General features: G+C 34.7%; 1 pseudogene across 1 annotated transcript; it reads right to left on the reverse strand.

Moving 5' to 3' along the window:
* Positions 1 to 7242: 7242 nt before the first annotated feature.
* LOC104613093 (U-box domain-containing protein 21 pseudogene) lies at positions 7243 to 8814 on the reverse strand (annotated as a pseudogene). The gene has a single exon (XR_016083523.1). The product of XR_016083523.1 is annotated as a U-box domain-containing protein 21 pseudogene (transcript).
* Between the last annotated feature and the right edge of the window lie 4373 nt (positions 8815 to 13187).

Consider the following 13187-nt stretch of genomic DNA (forward strand, 5'->3'; position numbering starts at 1 on the left):
ACCTAATAGTCTTCGGTCTTTCTTGCTTTTGAAAAGATCTTTAAAAGAAATAATGACCAAATAGTATTTTGTCTTTGAAGATCTACCTGTGAAAACCCGTTGGTCTTTCAAGGTCTTGAGCTTTTGGAAAATCTCCCTAAAAAGACTTATCGAACGCCCCCCCGGTAGTTCAATTTGTTGCAAGCATCCCTTCTTTTGAGGAGGTGCAAGTTCAACTCTCCATGCAGTTAATGTCAATAGGCCCACGAAGTTTACTATAGCTCCCTTGAGAAATGAGAATAGCTTTTGAAAAATGTTTTTAATGCTTTTTAACAGTCAGATGCTATTAAGCGTCACATAAGTTGAATAGTGAAAAAATGTTTAAAAATTGAAGAATATCAAAAAGAAGTTTATCCCAATAGATAACTTTCACATAACGCAAAAAAAGAACATTTCTTTGATAAAAGACTTCACCAAACAATATTTCAAACTCTATTAAAGAAACACCTAACCAAACACCATCTAAATAAATAAGTATTCAGCTGAGTGAAGTAGGGGAAGACCAAACCCAGCCAAACAACAGCCCTAGACAGGATGGGAGTAAATGTGACTCTTCTACTTCTAACCCAAAAAAAGAACATTTCTTTGATAAAAGACTTCACCAAACAATATTTCAAACTCCATTAAAGAAACATCTAATCAAACACCATCTAAATAAATAAGTATTCAGCTGAGTGAAGTAGGGGAAGACCAAACCCAGCCAAACAACAGCCCTAGACAGGATGGGAGTAAATGTGACTCTTCTACTTCTAACCCAAAAAAAGAACATTTCTTTGATAAAAGACTTCACCAAACAATATTTCAAACTCCATTAAAGAAACACCTAACCAAACACCATCTAAATAAATAAGTATTCAGCTGAGTGAAGTAGGGGAAGACCAAACCCAACCAAACAACAGCCCTAGACAGGATGGGAGTAAATGTGGCTCTTCTACTTCTAACCCAAAAAAAAGAACATTTCTTTGATAAAGGACTTCACCAAACAATATTTCAAACTCCATTAAAGAAACACCTAATCAAACACCATCTAAATAAATAAGTATTCAGCTGAGTGAAGTAGGGGAAGACCAAACCCAACCAAACAACAGCCCTAGACAGGATGGGAGTAAATGTGGCTCTTCTACTTCTAATAGCTTTAAAGAGGTGGGTGGCATGGAAGTTGCATTGCATTGACCGGATGATCTAGACTTGGAGGCTGGACTTCTCATTAAGACGAATGGTGGGATGATGTGCCCCATCACAAACCCGCCATGTCACGTAGGTTTACAATTCAGCTAGCAACATGTTTAGGCCTCATTTCCTTTTTTGAGAAATTATTTACCCCGGTAATGAAATACTTATACGGGTAAGTGCATAATGTTATTTTATTTTCTAAATAAATAAGATAATGACCATTTTAGTCATAAAAATTATTATTAAAAGGGGCAATTGTCCTATCAATTCTATTATCTCAGATTTGGATGATGATGATGATGGTGATGATGTGTGTATATAATATATATATATATATATATATATATATATATAATTTATTATATTATAATCTAATATTTATTTGACCTCACCCAATCCGATTTAAATCCAAATCCAATTATAATATAATATTTATTAATTTTAGTATATAAGTTTTATATAATTATATTTAGAATTATAAAAATATATTCTATATATTATATTATATGTGAATTTATGTATACAATAAAATTAGTGCATTATATTTATATTAATTTATTATATATAAAGGTAAAAACGTAAATAAATTTTTAATATTTTTAATATTTTTGATATTTTAGAAAATTTATAGTAGAATCGAATTAAATCCGAATCTGATCTAAGTCCATTGGGATTTGGATTCAAATCCAAGTCCTTAAATCCGACCAGATTTCGGATCAGATTCGGATATATGTTATCAGTAATTGGATTGGATGCGGATTTTGCTGCATCCGATCCGAATCCAATCCAATTATAGCTCTACCCAATTCTCACCTGAAAAATTGGTATCACTAAAATTCCCCTCTCAAAATCAAAAAAAAAAAAAAAAACTAATGGACCCTTGATACTCCTCATCTATCTTCATCACATCGTTAATGATATGAAAACTTTTTGGACAGCTCTCTACTTTGGTGAATGTATAGAAGACTCCGGAGGATCCGGATCACTTGGGATGATAAGACGTCAATTCTAAAAGACTTGCCATCTTTTAGCCGCGTGGAAGAATGACGTGGCCAATCCAATCCGTCCATCAGATAGAGACCTATTGGATTGTCTCTGTTCTTCCAGCTTTTAAACTTCATCGTGTAAGGTTGTTGGGCTTGAAGTTGAAAGCTTAATTTTGAAGACCCCAACAAAGATTACTTTATTTTGCGACATGGCAGCAAACAATTGGCTATAGATAGCCCTGACCTATCCAAAGAATGCTAAGGTTATAATCAGGCTTTGAATTTAACTTAGATCAAGGATTGATGGATACTACCACACAGATCGGCCACTAAACCTAGGAAAAGGGACTTCAATCTCATAAACAACTCGCTTTTAGCCTTGTAAACACTTTTTAATTGTTTTTTTCAGTTTTATGATTTTATCACCATCACTGGAAATATGGAGCTGGGATGCTTAGATGAAGAGCTTGATTTGTCTCGCATTAATTACTAAAGATAGAGTCGGCCAGCATGGTTTGAATTCAGACTCAGATTGGTTGGTGTGGTTTCATGTGCATGTTGTTCTTTTCTTTGACTATGTACCAGTTTAATAAGTTGATGAAGGCTGTTCCCACCTCAATTGGAAGCTTCTATTTCTAAAGAAATATATGTGGTCATGGACCCTGTTATTATTTACAATTTCCATTAGTAGGTAAGATGTATTAAAGGGCAGTTTGATAACCTAATGTGTTTGAATTGAATGACTTATTAATTGCTTAATTGCTTTGTGCTTCTAAGGGATTAAAATAGTCATATAATAATATTTACAAGCATGGTAATCAATCCAAAGTCTCATTAGGCTATTAAAGAGTTCACAACCTACTTAATGGTTTAGTCTCTGTTTAGATCAATTTTTGTTTTTTCAGTTTTTGGGCTTCGAAAAATGAAATTGAGCCAAAAAGTGTTTTGAACATTAGGTAAGAGTTAAACCAAAGCCAAAATACTGTAGTATTGAAACCAAGCACAAAGCCTATAATTGGGGCTTTGCGCTTTGGAGCTTTAAAAACACAAATCGTGAAGCCTATCCAAACTTCACTAAGGGACAAAGTAGTAAAGTGATTTAGTTAAGGTTCAGTTGTTATCAAACAGCTCCAAACATTTTGTTTTGTGGAAGCATCACTATTTACAATTGAACGAAAATTAATCACCCCTTACTTTTTTTGAATACTAAAATTGAGAAATACAGTCAAATAAAGGCTAAAAATAAGGTGGGGAAGCAAAAACTTAATATAGACTTTGCTGTTTTGGCCTATTCATTGACAGACAAAGAAAAGTACAAAATATCGAGAATTAATGACCCAAAAAAATATAAATTAATGGTAGGATAAAAACTGATTTAACTAAACAACAGATAAAAAGTAAAAATGTCTTCAAAATATAAAATACTTTTTGTTTATCTTCCTATATATATATAGGATGAAATAATTGTCCCTTGGAATTCTTTTAAGGTTTAATATCGCAATTTATATAAGGGTTATTATCTAAAATTTCCCTTCACTTTTTCTCATTTCTCTTAAATTTATCCTCCAGACCCCACTGTTTAGATTTACACTTAGAGATGCATGGCCTTTGTAAATTTACTATACTACCCCTCTATTTGAATTTGCCATAAACAAAAAGTATTAAGAAGATGAAATTTATTATACTACCCCTCAATCTGAGACTTGGGGCTTCATCTCTTCACCCAAATGGGTTTGGGATATTTGGGTTGGAGGACGATAAAAGAAGTTTTTTTTACCTGTTTTCTTTTTTAAACAACCATTTAATTAAGATCAGAATTAATCTGGTCATTTGGAAATTAAAAATATGGGTTCGACTATGATATGGAAAAGATATGATATCCAAAAAACAATTGACCAATAAACTGGAATTATAAATGTATTAGTAAATCAGGTGTTATTCATCAAAATTCATGGGTGGGTTTTGATTAGTCAAAACTCTTTTCATATCATATCTTTCCCGTATCATAGATTTTCCCTAAAAATATTAATTAAAATAATCAATGGCATAGCTAGACAATTTCTGTTAATGGTCACTAATGGTGACGACCTCATGAAAGGTAATTAAGTTTTATATAATAAAATTTCTCTGACATAAGGATCTCTGGAGGTTTGGAAGAATCAAGATAAGTTTAACAACAATGGGTGAAGGGGAATTCTAGAACCAAATTGACGTTTCTTAAGAAAGCAAGTTGGCTAGTTTAATGGAGGCTCCAAAGGGTTTAAATTGTTAACTAGTTAATCTTCTCTCCTTGCTCACTATGCCTTAGCTCAAAAATGCTATGCTCAATAAGAGCAATAAATTAACAGTCTAGAAAAGGATCTAGACAGGGTTGGCTGCAGATGAAGTATTTGGATCTAGACTAGAAGGTCTATCATCTGATGAGCGGCAAGGTTGGCTGCAGATGTTCCTCGTTTTGATTGAAATAAGAGCAATAAATTAACAGTCTAGAAAGGGATCTAGACAGCCTAACAATTTAATATAGGGCAGCATAATTGGACGAAATGGGTTTCATTTGTTCTCTCTCCATGTTTCATGACTCAAGTTTCAGCTTAACCGGACAACAACCCTTGCTATGTCACCCACTGTGGCCCTTCTTTTAATAAAAATGCCATGGTGTAGAACTTATGAAGACTTTGGGGAAAGTGAAAATGTGACTCATGATCCAGTGGATCCCCAATTTGATAATGAAGTATTTGGATCAATAGCCATTCCAAGGGCTGAATTATTGGGGGCACAGATCCGGCTCTGAGTCTGATATGTGAACAAATCAGTGTCAAGTTCTTACCAAAGAACTTCTAGATATAGAAGATTTTTCTTATACTTATTCAACTTGTCTGGCCTCTAAACAATCTTCAAACTATATATCAGTATACTTTATAGCCATGCTTACTCTAGCCAGTTTGTTTGTTTGCAATGTGAATTTCATTTGCATTAGTGTAAATGTACGTAGGGTGTGTAAATGGGTTGAGTGTAAATTCTAGTTTAACTTTTGCTACAGATTAATTTGATTTTTGACTTGGTCTTATTTGTTTCTCAGAAATAAAGTAGGAAGTCAAATAATGTGATTCTCATTTGATGTGAATGATGATGAAGGCATAAGGAAGATTGTTTGTTTGGGAGTAAGGTACGAAGCAAAAAGATATTACTCCCCCCTTTAAATGCAAGAGAAGATTAAGGCTCAATTTAGAAAGAGTATAATATAATATAAGGTTTAGAAATATAGTATACAAGAGGAAGTGCAAATCATTGTCACAATAAAGGGATGTAAAGCTAAAACCGGTGCAAATTTTATATCCAGTTCATATTTGCACATTTGCGACCCAATTTCACTTGCATTAATACAAATGATGAGAGTGCAAATCAAAAGAGGGTAAATTCTAGTTCACTTCCACCTGGGGTTTTGGTTTCATTTTACTTCATTTACACCATAAACAAACAAGAATAAAATCAATTTAAAACAAAAATAGAACAGAATTTGCATTCAACTCATTTACATTCCCATACTTTTTGCAGAAATTGAATTGCAAACAAACTAATTCTTTGAAGAACAATTTTTTTAAAGGAGATGGAAAATAACATAATATACAAAAATATAAGTATCAGAACCACATTGTTCTTAACACCTACAAGTAAACAAATGGAAACACATTAATTCATAAATAGGATTCCAATTCAGATATTGGATTAAATCTAATTTGTATCCAGTCCGCGTGAAGTGCGACCTCATTCATATACAATCAAAAGGGAACCCTTAGAAAACTTCAGAAACGCCCCAAATTCAAATCCAAATGAAGGAACTGGCCCCACTAATGCACCGGTTTTCCGTATCCCTTTAACTCTGTTCCAATTTACTAAGCCTACACGCATTTAGACAAAAAGAACGCGACATGCCTTGACAGATTCATTCTCTCTTGAAGACAAAGAAGCTAACTGTACTTAGAGAATCAGAGTTCAAACTTGGAATTCATTGTGTGAAAGGGAACGTTCAGGGATTTGGACTATATCAGTGGGAACACTACTCTTATACCAAGAAGTCGGATAACACAACCAACACGGTTTCAAATTAAAGGAGAGTACTGCTTAATAGTTCAAATGATCAATAGATGATCAATTCCTATTTGAAGGGCAAATAGTACCCTGGAATGCGAATGAAGGGCTAGACTTCAATAAACAGACATCAAGGAAATTTGGGAATTTCTATGTTTTAATTATTTAATACCCAAAATTTCCTCCTTCCAACCCAAGAGAAAGGAAAAAAAAAACTAAAACTGTCCCCCATATATATTAATTCTTTTTTTTTTGTTCGGGGGGGGGGGGGGGGAGTAAAATGATATATTGCTATTAATTCTATAACAGTAGTAATGGGATTGTAAAATATACTCAAAAAGAGTGTCTAGAAGAGGAACCAATAAAATCCCAGAAATTCTTCACAAGGTTGAGCTAGCTTCAAATCCCATTAATTCTTTGTTCTTCCTATGGACTTGGGATCTAATCCCAATCAGCATGTTGGTTAGGTCTCCTGCTGGTGATCATAGCGGAGACTTAGGATTGAATCCCACCCTGCACCGCACCTGGGTTGGGGGATGGTTGTGTTGCCCTTCAAAAGATATAAAAAAAAAAAAAAAAAAAACAATGGACTTATACTCTATAAAATGATATCAAGGAAAACCAAAGGCAAATTTGAGAATTTATATATTGTAATTATTTAATATTAATCCCACCCAAGAAAAGGGGGACCTAAAACCTAGACTAATTATAAGCAATGGGTTTATACTTCAATAAACAGACATCAAAGGCAAATTTGGGAATTTCTATATTTTAACTATTTAATATCCAATTTCAACCCCCCCCCCCCCCCCAACCCAAGAAAAAGGGGGAAAAACTAAAATTGTGACCCCATCTATAGCTATTAATTTGTAGAATATACCCAAAAAGAGTGTCTAGAACTAGAAGAAGAACCAATAAAACACCAGAAATTCTTCAGAAGGTAGAGCTTCAATTCCAATAATTCTTTGTTCTTTCTTTTCTTTTTGTCTCTATAAAAAATTGGGCAATAATATGTTTTTTGTACATAGAACTCACCAGTACTGACTAACATAAGCAATAATAATATAATTTCCCTCTCTTATACTAATAATTAAGCAATGGATTTATACATCAAAAAGGCCTTCTGAGTTCTTTGAAGTCCATTGAATCAATACATTCCAACTTTCCTCTGTAAAGATTCAACAATTTCAGTAGCTCAGTTGCCTTCTCCTTTGTTCTCTCACCACAGCCAACCTGTAAGAGCAGCAATAGCTTCTGAAATGCACCCACTTGAAGAGCCTCAACCAGAATACTCCCTTCATCAATCTTTTTATTCTTGCAAAGCTTCCAGAGAATGGAGACTGTGAACTCGGTAGCCAGGTCTGATATGCGCAGAATCTTCTTAACCAAGACTGGCATGGTTAGAGCATGGGCATAGGCTTTCTCCCTTGCCTCTTGGCAACTGCACAGACCATCGAGAACACCCAGAGCCTTCTCACAGAGGCTCTTGTCTGAATCGACCAGGATGTCTAGCAGCAACGAAATCAGATCCATATCTACAAATCTTGATCTAATTTTGTCACTGGAAACAGATGATGAAACCATCCTGTAGATGACCACCAAGGAAGCTTTTGTGGCTGTAGGGCAGATGGGCTCTTTGATTAGTTTCACCAATGCTTCGCTAGCTCCTTCAGTCCGGGCCAGGAGACTGACATGTCTCTGATCCGAAGAGAGCTCTTTCAATACCAGAACTGCATTCTGCCTTCCTGAGAGACCTCCGGACTTGGAAAACCATACCATGCAACGTAAAGGAGCTGGTAATCCTAAGTAAGATTGAGCTTCTAAATCCAGCGGAAGCATCCATGTGAGTGCAGATAAGATCTCCTCCAGCACATCGGTGTTCTTCTCGAATGAGGCCGCAGCGAAAGCCTCGAATGTTGCCGCCAGAACACGCCCCGTCCCGTTCCCCACGATGCACCGCTTATTGCGCTCGCTTTCCTTCCCCAAGTTCTTGATCTTCACCACCAATTCCTGGCACCCAGACTGATCCCCACGTCGAGCTGCATCCGTAATCCTCGAAAGAATCTGTGAGACCTCAAATGGTGTTACAGGAATTCGAGGCGTGGGTATCCTTTCAACGCCGAAAGACCGATTCTCGACGCACCAGTCCTGTATCATCTTCCGTATGGCATGATTTGGGATCTGGTCCAAGCTTCTTAACACCTGATTGGTAACCGGGCATGTTTGATTCCCAGACTCGATCCATGTCTCGATGCTCTCACGATCATAAGTGATGCCGGTGGATAACGTGACCGGATCCTTCATCAGCTCAAGCGATATGGGGCATCGGAAATGAGTCGGAATAGTGACCTCCATGTCGAGGTTGCCTTCCGGCCGCTCCTGGTTCTTACTGGCACGGCGACCGGCTCTTCGCTTTCTCCAGTTGGAAATCATTGGTACGATTAGAATATTAGAAATATAGGCTTCAAAGATCGATGCAAATTACAAACAGAATTAGGAGGAGAGACTGCTTTGTGTAGAAGATGAAGGAATGCCGTGGTCTATATATATGTTGGCTTTGCTGTACAGTTGAACGCGGTTCAAACGAGAGAGAGAGAGAGAGAGATGGGAGGTTTGAACATTGACCGTTGAAAGTTTGAAAGTGCAGGACAGAGAGTGTGTGAAGAGGAGGGTAAGAAAAAAACGGTAATAGATAAAAGAGAGATGGCTCCTGGCTGTTGGCTCCTAATTGAAATTATAAGGATTTGAATGTTTGACGTGCTGACCCTGACCGTTGCCCGTCAACGGGGCGGTGGTATGACTAGACTGACCCGGTTTTCTTCATGCTGGCCTTGGTTTTGAGTCTTGGGTGGGACTATGTTCGTTCTGTCCTCTATGGAAACGGGTCGGGTTGAAAGTAAAAGGCGACCCAGTCATTTATTAGGTGGAACTTGCTGACTAAACACTGTCAATGGGTCGGATCTGGTTTAATACAGAGTGGTCTGTCTTATTTAACCTATTATTTATCGGTTATATAAAACAGACCCAGAACCAAACCGATTATTAATCGGGATAATCGGATCTTTTTGTATTATTACTTTAATTAAAAAATGACAGTAAAATACTAAACTACTATTTATATGTTGATAAAACAGTTGTTTTTAACAAAAATTAAGCTATACATCGTATTCGATTATCTGAATTCGAATTCAATCCCATTAAGAGGGGTGATATGAATTTGATCCATTTTATACATGGATCAGATATAGATCCATCCCTATCCAATTCCATTTGATAATGTAGGTCGTATCATACCGGCACAACACAAATTAAAGGCGGCCCAAATGCCATTCGTGTCGTCCCATGCTATGCTAGGCCTCCCGTGGCCTAGTTCCCAGTCGGGCCATGCCGGACCTGAGGAACCGGGCTGTGGTAGGTTAGGCCTATTTTTGTTTTGAATATTCCTAAACTAATAAAAATTAGAAAAAAAAATAAAAAATAACATATAACAACAGAAAATTAACATGATGAATAATAGACAATAAGTCGGAGAAAATTGTGAAAACTTTATTTCATTCCAAATTTAGTGTTTACAAAAAAATTAAAAAATATATATACATTGAAAAAATAATACAATGGAGTTGAATTAATAAAACGATAAATTTGGAGATAAAGATTACAATGGAATTGGATTATTGAAAAATATTACAAATATTTCTCAAATAAAATTCAAAATAGAAAATTACAAGAATATAAAATATATTGTATTTAACACTTTTTCAAGTTTCACGTCCATCATCTACATCAGGTGAACTTTCAATTGAGGTTTTGTGTCTTCCTTTGCATTGTAGGCTATTTTCTGCATCTAGTCAATCTTTTAAGAAGACGCATATCTCCAAAGATTGATCATTCAAGCTGCTCATCTTCTCATCCAAAACCCAATTACTTGCAGAAAAATAAGAATTCGATGCAACTATTGACACCAAAGGGGTTAGCATATCACATGCCATGGCGGAAAGAATTGGATTTTTTTTTTCATTTTCTCTCCACCAGGCTAAAATATCAAATTTGTATGTTTTCTTTGAGCTTAGGTAGTCAAATATACTTGATTGATGCAAATAAAATTGAATTTCACTAAATGATAAACTTGATGAGGTGGTAATTGATTGTTACTTTAATTCCTTTGCTTATTATTGACCAAATTATGTTTTCACCACCACCACTTTCATGTGATGTGGTTGTTGAACTTCTCCTATTTCCTACTGAACTTTGAGATTCATAAATTTCATACATTTAAAATAATAAAGTATTAGCTTCATCTTTTTTGTTCCAATTTGAGATATCATATTTTTATGATAAAGATCAACTAAAATATCTAAACCTAATTTTTTTAATTATAGGGTCAAAAATTCCAGCTAAACAATATAAAGGAGAAATGTTTTTTTCAATTTTCAAAATTTCTTTCCATAATTTCAACAGTATCTTGAAATTGAATCTCTCTACATTTTGAAAAAAAAATATTACTAATTATATATAATTGATTAACTAGTACACATGAAGTGGGTAATAAACTCCTGGAAATAAATAAGTTACATCATAAAAAGTTTGTAAAAAAACTTTTATACAAATTGCAATTTCCTAATCTTCATTAGTTATGTAATCATTTGGCATTTTTTCATTATAAAAAACCTGTTGAAACATCATTACAAGATAAACAACTTCTTAACATAGAATATGTTGGATTTCACCTATGTTGTACATCTAATACAAATCGTTTATACTTTTTTTTTCCAAATTGGTGATATAAATTTTTAAATTCTTGTTTTCTAACCCCTTAAAGTTCTAATATACTTAATAGAATTTCTAACTTTATTAATATGGGGTTAAATAAATTCTAAGGCATCACACATAAATTATTAATACATCACATGCACACCTAATATGAAATAATTTTCTATTAAAAATTGGTTTTAATTGATTTTTTAACATATTTATTGCATAATCATTATTACTAGAATTATCAAAAGTAATAGATTATTTTTTTTTTCAATCTTATATTCATATAAAGTGTTTAAAATACTCCCAGAATTTGTAGTGCTAGTATGTGGCCATTTAAGTCCAATAAAACTTAAAATTCTTTGTTTTCAAATTCCAATGTTGATCAACAAAATGTGTAGTGACACAAATATGACTAATGTTATATTTGGATGTCCATATATAGATGCAAGAGAAATTTTAGAATCTAAATTAAAAAGAGTTGAACTTAAATCTTGTTTATATATCTAAGTAATTTTTAAAGCATCATTTCTAATTGTATTCCTATAAACTTTCCTAAACTGAGGATTAACAAAATATTGCAAAAATTTTTTCTTACCTAGGGTCTTCATAAAACATAAAGTGACATTCAGCATTAAAATCTATTTATATAATTCTTGTCTCATTTTATCTTGGGAATACTAGAAATTACCAAACCTGGAATTTGGAGCAGCAACATTATTGGCATTGATATTTTCGATTTTTTCATACTGAGATTTGGCTTCATCAACAAAATGGAAAGGAGTTTGGGAATTGCTGACCATTGTAATGAAAATTAAAATCTAGAAAAAAATAAAGTTAATCTATTGCTTACTACTCAGTTCAATTACCAATGTCCTTGATTTCAACTTATGAAGCTTTCTAAGCCTCACAAATTGCAATATTTGGTTTGTAGACTTGAGACACTTGAAGCAAACTCTGCATTATTGAAACTTGGATATTAGAATAAAAAATAAAATTGAAAGATTAAGAGAGTATGCGAGTATTTAGATTGTAGAGAGTAATAGAGTATAAGAGTATGTAAGAGAGTATGAGAGTTGTTGTGGTGAGAATGAGGGAGGGTTGGAGTATTTATAGGAATTGGGGGGATTAATTTAATCAAAATACCCTCTAAAACCAGTTGTTTTATGGCTGTTGGAAGGTGTATTTTGGTCAATTTTAGGGGTTACATGTTATTTGACTTATATACCCTCAAAACTAACTGTTATATAGCTATTGGGGGCATTTAAGTCATTTTATGCCTCATGATCCAAAATATATAAATACTCCCTAGTGGTTGTTTATAGTTGTTGAGGGTATTTTAGCTAAAATACCCTAAAAAGACAAATATAGTCATTGCCCCCCCTAACGAGGATGGCAATTTTCCCCATTTTCCTAATCCTTGTGGGGATCCGCCCCGAATTGGGCGGGGATGGGGATGATCCCCCCCCCCCCCCACACACACACACAAGGACAGGGGACGAGGGTGGGGAAATTTTTGTCCCCGTTAGAGGGGACGGGGAGAGCACTCCCTACACTGTGAGGACCCTGATCCACGCCAATGGGATACCCGCTTTTATATATGTATATATGTACGAATACGTTTATATATGTATATATGTACACACATGTCTATATGATAATATTTTAAAAATATGGTTGAATATGTTTGAATCTTTTTAATGAGATTATAAATTTTAATTATTTTATTTTTATTTTTTAAATAAAACAAAAAACAAAAACAAAATGGTTGACATTATAACAAATTAGAGGGAATGGCGATCTCCATGGGGATGGAGATGGAGATAACCTGGTCCCCGTTAACAGGGATGGAGATGGGGATTTTCACGGGGACAGGGATGGGGAGAGGCTCCCCGTCCCCACCCTGCCCCATTGCCATTCCTACTAATGGCTATAATTTTGTATGCCAAGCCAGTATCCAGGTCATGCCATGCTGAGTGATTGGGTTGTGCCTTGGCGACTCAGTCCCCTCCATAGCCTAGGCCCAACACAGCCCAATTTCTTGTGCCACTTACTTCCTCTGGCTCAGTTTAGAAAGAATACAAATACAAATATGTATAGCGCAAATACATACAAAATAAAATATAATATAAGATTTTGCACTCT

This window comes from Nelumbo nucifera, chromosome 3 (genome assembly GCF_055504915.1).
Source record: "Nelumbo nucifera cultivar China Antique chromosome 3, China Antique-T2T, whole genome shotgun sequence".
Taxonomy (NCBI): domain Eukaryota; kingdom Viridiplantae; phylum Streptophyta; class Magnoliopsida; order Proteales; family Nelumbonaceae; genus Nelumbo; species Nelumbo nucifera.